The 17,315-nt window shown below is 32.8% G+C and overlaps 1 protein-coding gene and 1 long non-coding RNA gene across 24 annotated transcripts in view; one reads left to right on the top strand and one right to left on the bottom strand.

Annotated features, from left to right (window-relative positions):
- The window catches only part of MBD5 (methyl-CpG binding domain protein 5), a 421,403-nt gene that overhangs the window by 279,981 nt on the left and 124,107 nt on the right, over nucleotides 1–17,315 (bottom strand). For all 23 annotated transcript variants that reach the window (XM_082464889.1, XM_082464872.1, XM_082464873.1 and 20 more), the window contains one exon: nucleotides 4,564–4,657. The gene's annotated coding sequence lies outside the window, so the exon portion shown is untranslated. The remainder of the gene's footprint in view (nucleotides 1–4,563; nucleotides 4,658–17,315) is intronic.
- The window catches only part of LOC309662475, a 653,064-nt gene that overhangs the window by 617,918 nt on the left and 17,831 nt on the right, over nucleotides 1–17,315 (top strand). The window lies entirely within an intron of this gene.

Genomic DNA, 17,315 nt, shown 5'->3' with positions numbered 1-17,315 from the left:
TTTATAAAAATGGGTTGTCTTTTCCATATTGAATTGTTGACACTCTGTATATTAAGAAAATCAGCATCTTCCTTGTTGTAGCTACTATTAATTCTTAGGTTTTCAATTGTTTTAAGTTAATTTATAGATCTTTCTAATTGTTTAAAATTTTTACAGTAAAAATTACACATCTATTATTTTATGGCTTTTAAAGAGTTGCTTTTAAAACAAAATACTAAAGTCACAGTTATCATCCAATGTTTTCCAAAGATGTTTTAAATTTCAGAAATCACATCAATCCTATGTTCAAAACCCACCAATGGCTTCTTATACAGTTAAAATAAAACCTAAACTTTAAATTCCTTAATAAGACTTCTAAGTCCCATACATAATTTGCCCCTGCAAGAATCCTTTTAGAGGAGATATATATATATATCTTTATATATATATATATATATATATATATATATATATATATATATATATATATATATATATATATATATAAAACATATATATACATAAAGTTTTTTTTAAGTAACAAAGAATTAAAAAGAAAGATATAGTATGAAAGTGTGTAAGAAAAACTGAAATAAGATGGTAGAAACACATTCAAATGCATCAAAAATTACAATAACTATTATATGTTTATTGATCATTTCTTTTTGTTAGTGGGTCTATGAACTTCCTGCTTGGGCTCTCTACTCTTTTTTCTTTTTGTACATGGAAATACCTTTAATTATTCTTCTGATAATAAATGGTTACAATCAAGTGTCAAACTCTGGAGATAAAGTAAAAATCTTCCAAAGTTAACTACAATTTGGTATATACTATACAGGACATTAGACCAGATGGTTGCCTATTTTTTTCTGAACACTTAACCTTCCCTGAACATAATAACCTTACTTGTTCTTTTGTCAAAACATTTACCTTTTACACAACCTTGACACACGTAACCAGCAGTATGGCAAAGGTTTTAAGAGATGTAAAGAAGTCAATTCAGAGCATTGTTAACCAAAGTTTCTGGTTATAGAATAGTAGAAAACTACTGGAGTTCAGGATTAATTTAGGTATGTGTCAGTGGCAGTTTAAGTCAAGCAAGATTGGGCAGATCAGAGCCCACTGGTCAGGGTTAGGACATTAGCTCAAAACAGAGTGACTATTACATGGCTCAGATGTGGACACTGAGATTGTCTAGGTATTTCCTGACTGAAAGGAAAGTGGGTCTGGGCTGTTACACCTGCAGGTGGGAGGACAATCAGGTGTTAGCAGTACCCATGGGAGGGGGACTGGAAGAAGCTGAGGGGAAAACTTGAATAGATCAAAAGGGATTAAAGACATAAATAGCATTCAGAGAAATCTCACAACCAGATACTGTTACATATGAGTTGTAACATACATTAAAGAAACAGTAAATTTGTATTATATAAAGTTATTCTAGAAAATAGAAAAAGAGTAAAAGCTGCTCATCTCATTTTATAAGGCCAGTGTAATCTTAATTGCAAAACCAGACAAGGAAAATGAAGAAAAAAGTACAGCACATTTCACTTAAGAATGTAGATTCTAAAATCCTAAATAAAATATCTGTTAACCAAATACAGTAATGTATTAAAATAATGCACCATGGTCAAGTAGGGTGTAAACTAGTAATGCAGGCATGGTTTAACATTAGAAATTCTATTCATATAATTCACAACATTAATATACCAGGATAAATATCACATGATTATTTTAACAGATACATTAAAAAAACATTTTATGGGTTTGAAATTTATTTATGGTAAGAATACATAACAAGCTAGAAATAAGAACCTTTCTTAATTTGGTAAAGGTTTTATATTAAAAACCTTCACCAAGCATTATGCTTAAGTGAGAAATTAGATATATTCTCTTTAAGATTGGGCATAAGATGAGAATGCCTACTGTCAGTACTACCATTTAACATAGTTCCAGAGGAACTGACCAAAGGTACTGGAAAGAAGAAAGAAGTAAAAGTATGTAAGGATGAGGAAATTAGAAATAAAACCATCATTATGTATAGTTGATAATACGATCATCTCTCTATAAAAATGAATGAGAGTACAGCAATGTTATTAAGAATGAGAATTCAGTAATGTTAGAACCAAGGTCAAGTTTCAAAAAACCAGTAGCATTTCTGTACACCAGCAGTAGACTTCAAGAAAATATCTTTAATTGAATATTTAAAACATGAATATCTACTTAAAGGACATCATGCATAAAATTAGAAAGTTGAAAAAATGGAAGATTGTTTTTAATATCTAAAACTGATAGGAAATGAAGATCTAAAATATATAATAAACTCTTAAAGAACATTAACCAACAGATAGGAACCCAAATGAAAAATAAAGAATATGAACAAGGAATTTCAGAAGAGGGAAGCCAAAAGGCCAACAAGAATATGAAAGAGATACTCAAACTCATTAGTGATAAGAATTCAAATTAAAACAGTGAGCTACAGAATTACACACATTAGATTGAGAGTATTAGAAAGCTAGATAATGTCAAGGGTTGGCAGGAAGGAGGGGGTTACCGCTGGTGAGAGTGTGGTCCAAGTATTTATTTGGCAGAGCATCTGGCATGACTCAGACAAATTAAGTATAAACCCAGCAATTCTGCTCCTGGGTATATATCCCAAAGGAATCCTTGCAAAGTTCTACGCTAGGAGAAATATGAGGATGTTCACCATGGCGTTGTTTGTTGCAACAGAAAATTGGAAGCAATCTGGGTGGAAATCACTGGAAATGTGGATAGTTAAAACATGATAGCTACAAACCTCGGAATACTATGCAGCAGTTAGAAGCAATGTAAACACAACAACATAAATAAATGATAAAAATGTAAGGATAAGTAAAATGAAACAGTAATAAAGAGAATGAGATACACAGCACAATACCATTTATGCATATTAAAATTTAATGTGCGTAAGTGGGGGAGAAGGCGTAAGATATAGTTAAGACAAGCTCAACCATGAGATAACTGTTGAAGCTGAGAAGCGGGCACATGAAAATTCATGATATTATACTCCCTTTTCTTTTTTATGTATTTAAAATTTTCCACTGAAAATATTTTAAAAATACATATATATAAACCAATACTCATGTTCTGAAAATACATATAAACAAAAGAGAACAGTGCAACAGATATTAGACTATCACATTAGAATGATTTCCTATGAGTCCAGGTCAGCAGCATGAGAGTGGAAATGAGAATAAAAGAAAATATATAAATAAATAAATAAAGTAAGTGCTTTTCATGGACCAGTGATGACAGTGTGTCATGTGAACTAAGGAATGTGATTAACTCTATTTTCTATGCAAAAGGTACAGTAAAAAGGAAACCTTTTTTTTTTTTTTTTTTAAATCAGAAGGATCTATGTTAGACTGTGGAGATAAAGGAACTATAAAAATAATTGTCTATTATAATTCAGAAAACAATTTAATAGCTCTTCTAAGCAACCAACTCACCATATAAAACTATAGAAACAAATTAAAAATAAGTAATATTTATATTTTCAAGAGAAGTCATTTCTGACAATAATATTCATCACAGAAAACTAGCAAAAATCACTAAGCTGCTAACCAGAAATTAAGGGGAAAAAATAGACTCTAAGTACCTACACTCAAAAAGAAGAAAAATAGAGCAAAGGAAAAAAAAAATCCTGCACCAGAGGCTGTATACTGTTTTATTTGATTCACACAGTAGCAGAAGTGGAGTTTGTCACAGGAAAAATTTTATGCTGATATTGAAAAATTAGTACTTTTCAAAGTATTTCTGGTTTCTTCTGAAAAAAAATAATAAAATTTGATTTTACTGGTCTAATATTCCCACTTAGAAAGGATTCTAGAGCTAAACAGAAGTGCCCCATTAACAGGTCACATATTCTCCAAGGTTCCAGGGTACCTAACTGACACACAAAATTATTTAAAGTACCTTTTTTGCATTTTGTATTCTTTGTATCTCACTCAAAATTTTACCAAATGTATTCAGAAATTTACTTAGTAACAAGCATGTAAACAGTCATGGGAGACATGAACAGAATATAAGTGAAAGGATATGGTAAGTCAAAACAAATCTTTGGGGGCTCAGGAAATAGTGAAAAAGAGGTTTGATATTCAGAGGTAATACTATGAGTATCTGAAACTATGACAGTGTTTTTTGGAGTGGTTAAAAAACAAGTTTTTAACATGGTTAAGGACATAAATACATCTAAAAAATAAAGTGGATACTAGTTTCTGTAAAATTATTCCTTCAAGTTAAACTCTACTGAGTTATGCACACAGTTTTGATGGAAGCTTACTTAATCTCTTCTCCAGTCTTAATCGGTTTGCACTCTTCCATAATACATCAATTTTATGAACTTCCCATTATAAATGAAATCTGATACTTCCTGTCAAGATGGTATTAGGGCATAAAAATTTGTTTCCAAATATGAATGAATGTGGTTGTGAGGTTGCTTAGACAGGGCCAGTGACAAAAAGTAAGCAAGTTTAGCAAATTAAATTATAATTTGGCAGCCCTAACCATTTAAATTAGCTTATTTATGAGGCTATATTTATTACTTACCTTGAGTGTCTATTTTTTAAAGATCTTGTCTGTAAACCATATACCCTTCAATATCTACTTCCCATACGTGGAAACTGATATCTTCAATAAGCATCTAAAAGAGAAACATAAGAAAATATCATGACTTAGAGGTTATAAATATTTTTTCACTTATTTTAAATATTAAAGGAGATCTTGAAATTATTCTTTATGATTTCTTTAATAACTATGGGCAAAGGGAGGTATGTATCATAGGACATATTTTATGTAATTAAACAGTAATAATAATTCTTCCCTTTAGAAGATCAGAAAGTTTTGTGAAACATATATTTTGATCCCTGGCATAGAGTATAGTACTTTCTGTAAGTACTAATTTTATCTCGCTAACCTAGTTTCTATCAACATTTTTAAGAAATATAATTTTGAACACATTGATTCTGATGTCCTACATGAATGTAGCCCTACCCTAGAAAATACTTTTCTTGTTCAGAATGAATAATTACCAAAAATATATTCTCAATTACATTTGAGTTGCCTATAAAAGTCAAAATCATAGAAATCAATTAGTTAAATATTCTGTCCTAATGAAAAGGTATTATTTACCCCTTATCACTTCAACTGCCCAATCAGTGCTTTACATGCACCTAGTAAAGCTTAGCAGGGGTCTTTTAAAAGAAATTGCCTCTAACAGAGAATTGGGATTATTCAGAGAAAATGCTCTTTGTTGAAATAATTTGATTCTGATTTCCTTTGATTTTTTAAATAAGCCTGAGACAAGCAGTTAGGGAAACAGGATTTGGATGCTACAGTGCCATACCTTTAGCATGTGGTTTTCAGTACTATGGATTCCAAAGCCAATCAATAATTTTTTGATTAGGAACATCATTGTTCCTTTTGGTCATTAGTGTAGATCCCTGTTTCAGTTGCAGCTACACATTAAAAACACCTGGGGCACTTCTAAATGCATGGAGACTCAGTCTCTTCCCTAAATATTCTGAGTTAATTGGTATCACATGGGGGCCAGAACCTAGCTATTTTTCAAAAGCATTAAGGAAGGATATCTGTTCTGCAGGTTAAGAAACAATCTCACTGCAACTATTTGACTTAGTTTCTACAGATAACTAATAAGACATTAACTTAAAAAAATACTTACTACAGATGTCTATGAACTAGTAAGATACTTACTAATCTCACTACTCAATATTTAAAATGACTTCAAAGCTTCCATGACACACATAAACCTACCTCAACAATCTATATGTTAGATTACATGGATCCAAGCATGGCATAAATGGTGGTTGTAGTGAATCCCAAACTATAATGCACTTAAGGACCAAAGGTACTACTTTAAAATAAAATGTAGATTCCCAGGTGCCATGCCCAGAGATTCTGATTCAGAAGAACTAGGCTAATAGGAGTCTCTATTTTTAGAGATATCTCCGGTGATCATAATACAAAAGGTCTACAGTCCCTGTAAAACAGTGCTCTAAGGGAGTTCCCTGACAGTCCAGTGGTTAGGACTCTGTGCTCTCACTGCCGAGGGCACAGGTTTGATCCCTGGTTGGGGAACTAAGATCCCGCAAGTTGTGTAGCGTGGCCAAAAACAAAACAAAAAAAAAACAGTGCTCCAAGTATTTATAAATAGTGACTATTACTAGAACTTCATTATAAGCATTTATAAAAAAAACTTCTTGAGTTTATTCTGAGGTTACATTTCTAATCTTTAAAGATAATCCTAAAACCCACTGGTAAAAAGTAACTTTAAACAAGAGTAAATAGGACTTCAGCAATAAATCAATGTAGTTAAGCTAAAATAATGTTTATGGATCATATATTTTGTAAGCTTTGCTATCCTCCTAAATAAACTGTGTAGGTAATTGATAAAATACTTGTGGCCCAAAAAAGAGAAAATCAGGTTATATTCTATAATGAAAATTTAATCTAAAACCTCATATATAACTAGAAACATGCCCTCAATGTCTCAAAATTAAAATTTTTTGTCCTTAACTTAGTGGGGGGAAAAAGCTACTCTAATATCATTTGCTCTGTTTAAATACAAAGCCAAGAAAACATCTTGATTCATTTTCCTCAAGAACATACACACACACACACACACACACACACACAAACATAACTTACTAAAAATAACATGAAATAGGCTGTTAACATTTTAGTTTTGAAAATTCTTATAAACAGGTCCAGAAGTACTTCACAATAAAAATAATATATGCAACATCATTTACTCTTTAGATTCTTTCTGAAAAAGAAAAGTCTAATAAACAGAGGTAAATATCAGAGTATCTGTTATACACAATAAAGATGGTAATCAACAAGTACTAAACCTTGAAAGAAAACTATACATATTTTCTCTTATCTGCCTAAGATGGAAGAGCTCCTAATAAAGTATTCTTCCTATATACATGTGCCGCTAAAGACTTTAGGTTTTTCTACTAAGTTAACATCAATCTTAAGTTCGTGACCAAAGTCGATATTTTCTCCCAGGCTTAGTGCTGCTTAACAGCTGGGCAACAGTCATGGACTTCCCAAATGTCTTCACAAAAAGGGAGCTATTCCACCTCTCAAGCCATTAGCAGAGGCTGTACGTCTGCCTCTGTGATTCACAGCTATGAAATGAAGTCCCAGTGTCTTTTAATAGAAGACTCTTGGCCTTCTATTATCTGACCTCAGCTGCCTTTTGCTGTTTATCTCTCATCTCTTGGTCAACCAAAAATTAGCTCAGATACTGCTTGCTCCTTAATGGAAATTTCCATCAACCTGACACTAAAGCTATCTTTCTCTTCTGACTTCCTTCACTCATTATTGCAAATTACTTAGCTAATTAATCAGGTACTCACTTGTGGTCCCTTATTTCTACCTTTTGTTATTATTTAAGATTTGGCATGTTTTTCTAGTAATTAAGTACAGTGTTTTACAGTGATTAAGTGAGGCACCTAGCTTTTCTCTTTAGTATACTTTATGACTATGAATGCTTTAAAAATTGTCATCTCCCTATGCTGCATGAACTTTCCCATCTGTTCTGAAGACTATGGCACCTAACTCTCTTAACGTCTAATAAGCCAGGTAATTTTGGCTGAGAGTAATAGCGTAATAATTACTGGTATTAATAGCAACTAAATTAACAAGAATGAACAATTTTCAGTAAATTAGAATCTATTTAAATATACTTAACACAGAAGTCATAGGGAACATGGTTCAGTGTTTCCTTAGGAAAACCACCTGTTTTAAGAAGAACCAATAACTCTGTAAATCACACAATACTCTACATCACCAAAGAATTCACAACCTATATATATTACTCTTCAATGATTAAAAATACAGACTTCTAGATACTGGATATTAGGTATCTCCAACATTTGTCATATAAGTTGCTAAAACTTCCTCCTTGCTTTTAAATACAGTAGTAAGAACTAACATTTATTGATTTCTAAATTCTAAGTAGCATTAATTAAGTTAATCCTCACAACAATCCTAAGAAATGCTTTTATCATCTACATTTTACAGATAAGTAAGTTGAGGAAGAGAGAGAGTAACTTGCCCAATGTTTCACGGATAATAACTGGCAGAGCTGGGTTTTCAACTCATGCAGTCTACAATTAACTATAGCATTTCATGAAGCCCTCATCCATTAGCTCTGGTAGCCTTATCTAATACATCCTCATATCATTTCTGCCTTACGCCTTCCACCCTTTTGCAGTTTATCAGGTTTCCCACAGAAAGGAAAATGCCATGGTGGTCTACTTCCAACACTTCTTCCTCGCAATAAGATGATTTCTAAGTTCTCATTTAGCTCTACATGCTTCCTATTATTTCTGTACCATTTACATAATAAAGCCTCTGTGATATAAAGGGTGTATCCTAAAAACCTCAGTCTTGCTTCTGAATGTAATGTCCTATAAGCCTAATCACATTAAAATCCATGAAGTACGGTTCAATACTGGGATATAAAACTTATGGTTTTAACTCAATTTTTTCTACAAAAAAATTTGCCTTCTTAAAATATCACTGCACTCCCAAGTTTAAAACATGGCAGTTTTTATAGGAAGAAAACATGCTTTCTACTTCCCTGAGCTATGGAATTATATTTAACTAAACTTTTGCAGGTTATTGCTTTCATACCATTAGCAGTATGCAATTTCATAGCCCTCAAGATCCCATTTATTCTGATCTGACAGTGATGTAAAAAATTTTTTTAATTCACAAGTTTCATATATGTCTGAATAGAAACAGATTATAGAAAGAAATTATAGAATAAAAAAAACCTCACAAAGTCTTAACAGAAAACAAACATTCAAAGAATTAAAAATATTTTTAGCCTATGTTTGCTTTCTTAAAGTTTCCAAATTTCTTCAGTACAAGAGCTCTAATCATGCAATCCATGTAAGATTTGTTTTCTCAACTGTTTTTATCATAGAGAATAATCTTAGCCTGAGCATATTCAAGCCATTCTTAGTGCCAGTTACGACCATTATTAGATTTATTCCAGATCATTCTTTTAGTGGATCTGGAATAAGTTTTATATATGTTTTTTTGTAGCTATTCTATTTTTTTGTGGTAAACAGCCTAAGAGGCCCTTATTGAGTATGCCCAAGTCACTTTCGAAAACAACCATAGGTTATTCTAAATCCTGTCCACCAAATTAAGCCTTGTCTTTAGCCCTCTTGCAACTTGTCCATATGATCTGGCTTCAGTAGGAAACTATAAAGTCCAAAGCAACTGAAGTTCTCTCTATGAAAGTTCTCTCTATGAATAACCAGGGTATTCAAGGTATTCACAGTAAATGATATATTTTCATTAAATAAAGAAAAAATAGCCATCCCTTTTTTTTTTTCCCTACTAGCATTCTCTAAAAACATCCACCTGGTCTAGGAAGGGTATCTCTTCAGCTAAAATAAATAATCAATTTGGTTGTGATAGACCTCCTTAATTACGTCTGTTATTTGGAGAATACTAGTGAGTGATTTTTTGGCTACACTAATATGCAAACACTTTGAGAACTGACCTTTCTGGAGAGAAAGAACTAAGTACAACATTTTGCCAAATACAGTACGAAGAACATACATATTAATATTCTGGCAATAATAAATTCAACTTTAATCTTATTATCCTATTGGGCTTTCTGATAGACAATTAATGAGCTAATAGAGTTGGACCCAGTAAATGGGTTGGCAGCTCATTTATTACTATATTTCTATATAGTCTCTCTCAACCTCAAAAATAAGGTTCTCATTCCTCAACTACTATGGAATGAGAACTCAAGGTTGACAAAAATGAGTATGTTGTAGAGAAAAAAAATGGATTGGGAGAATGAAATCAAGTGAATATGAAGGTCTGTGTTAATAGGTTTACATTCAATAAAACAAAAATTTTTAAAAGGAATCATTTCATTTATCCTTCCATGTGTTAGAAATTTTCAAGGACTTCCTCAGAGGCAGTACTATAGAAACACATTATAAAGCTATTTATAGGATAAATAGCTAGGATGATGTTGATGCTATCTTCTTATCTTCTCAGGTTCTCCCTCTTGCCTCCTGAGTCCTGTTCCAGTAGTCTCTCAACACATTTCTAGCAGTTTATCCCCCCTTTATCTTTGTGTGTGTGTGTGTGTGTGTGTGTGTGTGTGTGTGTGTGTGTGTGTGTGGCTTCCTTAAAAAGACACTACCACTGACATCACCTCAGTTTTCTTTTCTAAAACGTTATATTTCTCTTTCTCTGATTATCATCACCAACAGGAGTTGCCTACATTTCCAGAACCAGAAATGAAGTACTTTTCAATGCTGGAAAATTCTATAGAGGAGGAAAAAGAAAGGAAGAAAAGTAAGAGTGACAACAACTACTGATTTCACTGTTGAGGATTATGCTAAAAGGGTAGGTGAAATTACTGGACAAGAGACAGGGATATCAAAGAAGGAATTTCAACATCAGAGGGTATGCTTAAATTCCTTCTGAAACATGGTAACCTTGAAGGCCCCTTCTAACTCCATGATCCTTTGAATTTATGATTAGGAATCACAACAAATTTTATGAGCAAACAAGAGAAGAATGTTTTGAAAAAAGCATTCACAAGTCAAACACCAAAGTTGTACTGCCTCCTTTTGGAGGAAGACAACAGAAATTCATGAACATTTAACAGAGTATCACTAATTTTTTAAATTCTAAAGCAATATGGCAAAATACAGGCATTAGTTGAACCAGTCAGCAATTTACTACCTAACATATTTAACTAACCCCAAGGTTAAAACAAACAAAATATTATAAATTGATCATGAGCCACCATGAAGAATAAAACAAAAACCTGGGGAATGATGCTGAACTTCATGCCACCAAAGGAAAGAACTGGAATTTCGCCTAAGAAAAAAAGATGTTCTGCTGCTGCTGAAACAGACAATGGGTCCATGACCTTGTGTGTGCGTGCGCGCGTGCGAGAGAGAGACCATTGTTTTTGTGCACAAAAATTAGGAGGCCTTAAAGAAGTTTCACATATTTTCGAGTATATTAATGGTGCTACAACAACATTTTGGGGCATTTGACATAAAAGACACTGACATCTCAAAGAACACTATTATGAAGAAAGATTTCATGAAGCTATCATAAATCCAGTCCACTGCCTAAAAAGAAATCCAGATCCAGAATATGAACCATAATGTTTTATTTACATGGTGGTAACAAAGACAATAGGTCTAAAATAATAGGTCCACTGTATTTAACTGAACAAATTACTACAGTGTTACAGGAGCTTTAGCAGAAAATATTGAATCGAAACTCAGAAAAAGTCTTTTTGGAAGATGTTCTCTATATAAAAACAAAATCATGTAAGTTAAAAAATTAATAAGATATGCTAGACTCATTAATTAGTACTTGTTAGTTAAGACTAATTTGAGAGAAAACTAATTAGAGGGAAGATATATTTACATTAACTTATAGAAAAGTTTTAAATAAATACAATTTAAAGTATGTGCATACAGACTAAAAATTGCTCTCTTGTAGATATTTTTTAAATAAGCAGCTTCACAATACAGCTATAGATTATTAAAACTGGCATAAAAAGTGCTCCTAGGCAAACACCAAATTTATGCCTTAAGACTTTTTAAATGTCCTTTAATATGTAAATACCCTCCTTCCAATATTTATAACATTGATAATGTAAAGAAAGCATAATCTTTTTATATAACATATACTTTATATATAACACAATAGTTTATATAACACATGTAAAGCCAAAGTGACTTTTCAAATTATAAACAAAACAGCCCTCCAAAATGATGAATCATCACTGCTCATTAATGGAAATAAATACTCAAGGTAATATCCTAATAAAAGAGACTTTAGCCAATATAACTGAAAAAAGCAACAAGTGGTTGTATCTTGGGAGAATATTAAAAAGTTATAAAAGAAAGAAATGGAGGGAAAAACACCAAAACGAAAATTACCTACATAACCAAATCAAATTCTACCACAATTTCCAATAGAAACAAAAAGATAGCAGGGAGAGGTGACAGAGCTCTGTGCAAGGAGGTGAAGTCCCCATATGTCAACCCATTGAAACAATAAAATGACAAGCAGAGACAATGCAAATAAATGCACAGAAGAATAGGAATATCGTTCTTAGTGATGTCTGAAAAACACATTAATGTGACTAAAGTATCAAAGCCACCAGTGCTTGGAGGAACCACTAGGCTCTGACCTTCTGCAGATTTTTGGTGCTGGCACTCATAACAGCAAAAGAAACCATATTATGTAAGAAATTCTGTGAGCTGCAGTAATGACTGATTTTATGACATCTGGAAACAGCTATCTTTTACCAAAAGAACAATATTTCAAAAACAATATTTCAAATCCTACCAAGAACAGCTCAATATTATGCCAACCTGTCAAATAATGAAGAGTTTTGTTAGAGAAAATAACACACTGCCAAAGGAATAAATTCCTTATAAACAGAAAAAGATGTCTGGATTACACAAATTACCTCTAGGATTAAACAAAGATGGGGTCATTATTGACTCGGTGACAGATAATTGAGAAATCAAAAAATGAAATCCAAATATGAGCACAAATGCAACCAAAAAGAGCTTCTGAGTCACTCTTGTTTATTAGAGATTTTTCAGATTTAGAGGTTTGTCCTGTCAAGATTTTGTGGGATGTACGAAAAATTAATGGAGTATCATTTTAGATCTTTGAAAGGTGACAAGTCAAATGCTATACATATAAAATGTGAAGTCTTTCCAGAAATTTGTTCCATCTTCTCTGTGTTTATAATGAGCTGAATGACTATGCAGAAAAATACCTGAATGTTTAAACTGCAACATTATAGGCCATTTTGCTCTGAGTGATTTAAGTCTTAATACCACCTCTCACATATAGCTTTAAATGCTACTTAAAATTGGTCGAATATTAAATGTTCCCAATATTGCCAGCATTTATAATGCTGTGATCTTTTGATGATTCCTTACCACTGAGAATAAAGCTGTAGGTACCATGGTAGATACAGAAATAATAAAATGCACCCTATATAAATATATAGTAAGTAGATCTTTAACTAGGTACAGTAAACTGCAAATTAATATGTGGAAGGAAAACTTAGTATGGTGGGTTCATGTTTGGTAAAAATTAAATATAAAACATTTAAAATATTTACTGATTGGCTGGTTGCAACAGAGAGCAAATGAAGCAAAAAATAAAATGAAATATTCAGTTCTCTCATATAAAAATAATAGAAACAAATGATCTCAAAGCAGTTAAAAAGATATGAAATATTGTGATACAAACCAAGAAACAATGTATTCATTCACTGAAATCTGCATTTCAAATAATTTTTCTATCACACAAAAAGGTGAAAGAATAAATACTCTCAGTCATTTTCTGTTGCTCCCAGATTATGAAATTAAGAGATTAGGTTTTTAGCAAATTTGAATATACACTATATAAATTATTAGGTAAAAATCATCATTGTTTTATTCTTCTTGGATGTGGATAAAGAAGATGTAACAAGAAGAAGGTTATAAATGAGAGCAAATTCACATTTGGAAAAGCAAACCGACAAAGTCTTTACAATAACAATACAATTTTTGGTCAAAGAACCATAAATTGCAAGTTTCTTCCAAACTATTGCAAGTTCATAATTTTAAAAAAATTGTTGACTGTAAATAAAGGCAATGTATGTTAACTGGAGATCGATCAATCATCAATCAATATAACTGAAAAGGACCATACAATAAAAGTTTAGCAGAAATCTCAAGGAAGGAATTCTCAGTTATGCCTGATCCTATAAATGTGTCTTAAAAAACATTAAAAATTAATACAGTATTCAAATCTTTACATATCTATCCAAATATTAGATGTATCAAAATTATGTATTTTGATATATCTAATGTTTGGTCAGAATGAACAGTGTGGCTGTACCAGCTGTTAAATACTAAATAGTAAAAGACTTCCATACTTGTTGGAAAATAGCCACTGCTCCAACCTCTCCATATGTCCCCTTCTCTCTCTTGTGGGGGGAGGGACCTCTCTCCCCACTAAGAGTTCTCCATGTTCTAATCCCTAAGGAGCTAACACTTGGCAGAGCATAAGGCCTACAAGACCCTGGCATCCACTATGGTTGGTGCTTGGGCCGTACCAGCTCTTACATAATTCGAACCTCTCCTGTGTTAATAAGACAGGGCACAAGCTTTAAGCTTGGAGTCAGAGAGACTATATTACAGCAGCTCTGCTATTTGAGTAAATCACTGGACCCTTCTGAAATTTCAACTTCTTTTGAAATAAAGTTATTACTAGCTACCTAGTAGGGCTGATTGTGGATTATGTGAAACCACATAAAGGGCTTATTATTAGCACACGGTAGGCATACTATTTACTTTCTCCTCACCTTACTAGGAACATAGTAAATACTACATGGAAAAATAAGCAAAAACTGCAGTCCTTTATCACAAATGGGTCATGTTTTAAATATTCATTTTTGAAATGAGTAGAATTAGAATGCATTTTCCCCATAGTAATCATTATATAAAAGTAGTTATGTATCTCAACAATTTTATAAATTCCAATTTTATCCATAATGTACTGTTCTCATACATGAAAAATTTATTGGGCATTCATATATGATAAGCACTACTCTAAGAATTTCATATTTAAGTTATTTAATCCTCAAAAACTCTTACAGAGTAGTATGTTCTTATCATGCCCACTTAACAAACAAGGAAATCAAGGCAAGATTAAGTAACATGTGCTTGGTCACATTAGCCAGTTAAGTGGCAGAGCCAGGATTTGATCAAGGGCCTATGTTCCTCCTCATCACTATACTGTATTGTCTTTGGAGTTATATAAGTCATAAAACCTATAAATACTTATAAAAATCAAAACATTGAGAAGAAATACATAGTAGTTTCTCAATTTGTGATATAAACAAAGCAGGTCAAACTGAGCAAAAAAAGAAAAAATTGCTACACTGAATTTATCTTGCATGCTGGTGGCTGGAGGAAAAGCAAGCTAAGACAAATTAGATTTATGGAGATATAAAGTGGATTGTCTATTGTCAAAGGCTTTAAATGCTGCTATCATTGGTTCTTCATCACAGTTAAACTTCCTGAGTTATCTTCCCTTTTCTTATTTACATATCTATCATAGGTTTTACAAAATGATACTTAAAGGGTGGAAAATCCAGCAGGAAATCTACAGTCCCTAAAATGGGCTTGATTTCTCCCTCCTCTTTCAGGGTAAGTGTCCTTTTAAAGACAGTCTGCAAACAGTTGGCAACTGGTTTTGGCCTGGGCTCTCAAAACTGGATTATCAACAGTGACCAGGCTCTTGCCTGGCACCTTTCCCACAGATCAAGAGAATGGGCATATTTGATCCAAGGGGTTAAACTCAGCCACTGCCTGACTCCCATCTTCTTCAAACTAGACCTAGGCCTTCCTTTTACCCTTGAGACTCCTCTGAATGCTCTGTGACCATTTCTGGCTTTGAAAGGTTACTTTTTAAATTTACTTCTTGGTGTGCTAAATGATTTATCTCTAACACTCTTAGTATTTTTAGATTGCTCTTAATATTTTCCTCTGAGCAATTAATTACATTTTACTTCTAGTATCAAGGTGGCCGTTAAGTATTTTATTCATTTATTTGGTATATTAAATGCTCTGAATGCTAGTTTCTAGTCTCTCAGGATCTTATTACTTTACTATTTTGTTTTCAATTCTTAGCATTTTTAGGTATCCCTAAACATTTATATTTGAGCATTTTAAGAGTATTAAGGTTTGTTTTAATTTAGACTGTAGGTTTCAATAAATTTTTTGTTAGAACTATATTCAATTTTTTGGTTAAAATGCATTTTTTCTTACTTCCAGTGTTGAGACTTTACTATTTATATTGATTCTAGTATTTTAAAGTTATGTTTAGAATTTTAATAAAAGGGTGACCATATAAGACTCTTTTACTTACAAAACTTTGCTAATTTTTATCAGTATTTGATAGCTAGTAATTTTAACAGTTTTGTATCACAATAAATGGAAAGGGACCTATCATACTAAATATTTCAGGTCCCAAACAATTAATAGATAATCTTTAGAACTGCCCATTTACTCTAAACAATTTATCGTAACAGTATAAAATAAATTATACCAGCAAAATGGGAAGGATTCTCATCTTTGGGTTTATTAGTTATCTTAGTGGGGTTTCCAAGGAAGCAGACCCTGAGACTAGGACTGAGTGGACATAATTTATTTGGGAGGTTCAGCGAAACTGGTAGGGGAGGGGGCAAGATGATAAGAGAAGGGCAGGCAGCTAATACAGGGTACGTTATTAAGCTAGCTATCACAGAAGCCAATGGAAACAATCTAATGGGGGAACCTGGCAAATGGTATAAGATACATGTCTCAGAACTGCCTAAGCCAAGGACAAGGAAGCTGAAACCTGTCAGTCATTGCTTAAAGTCTTCTCCCAGTAGCTTCCAGCAGCTCAAAGGCAATCCTACGGCTTAGATGCAGGTGCTGGCCTTTGGAAGGCTGATGTGTACAAAACAGTGAAGGGCTACAAGAGCATATGGACAGAGTACCACATTACCTATTAAAGCTGTTAGGTAGCCCCCAATCACCACAGTGATCATTCCAACAAAGTAAATTTAGCCCAAAATGTTGGTGAAATTTTGGCAAACCAGTTCTGACTGGAAGCTGAAATTAGATATTGGTGACAATATCTAAGTATTGGGTTGTCCAAAAAGTTTGTTCGGGTTTTTCAATAAGATGTTACAAAGACCCTAACAAACTTTTTGGCCAACCCAATATTACTACTAATAAGGTAGTTTGTAACTTCTCGATTCAAAATGCTAACCCAATGGGAGCCTGGTACAAAGACACTAGGAAACATATATAAGTTCAAGGAATAATACCAGCCTATGATTTAACTCTTTCAAGAAATAATCCTTACAGATTCCTATAATGTCTCAAACTATAGCAAGGACCAACACCCATCAGAACAAAGAATGTGAAGCATCAAACCAAATAATCAGTCTGGCTGGTCCCTAATAAATGGCTACATTCCTACTGCAACTTGAAGGCCCATACTATTAAAAAAAAAAAATCAAAGTATGGATAAAGTCGTTTGGAGGATCCACAAATACTTTCCCCGAGAAGACAATACTGCCCTGACCTAAGTAAAATTTCTCTTACTCAGATTTGAATTCTTCCTCAGCTTTAAAGTCTTTCTTTGCTCCTCTTAGTATTCATCTGAGTTGCTTCTTAGAGCCTCCTCCTTTTGGGGTATTC

This window comes from Balaenoptera physalus (assembly GCF_965194825.1).
Source record: "Balaenoptera physalus genome assembly, chromosome: 6".
Taxonomy (NCBI): domain Eukaryota; kingdom Metazoa; phylum Chordata; class Mammalia; order Artiodactyla; family Balaenopteridae; genus Balaenoptera; species Balaenoptera physalus.
The sequence above is the reverse complement of the archived record's forward strand: the minus strand, read 5'-3'. Positions and strand labels throughout refer to the sequence as shown.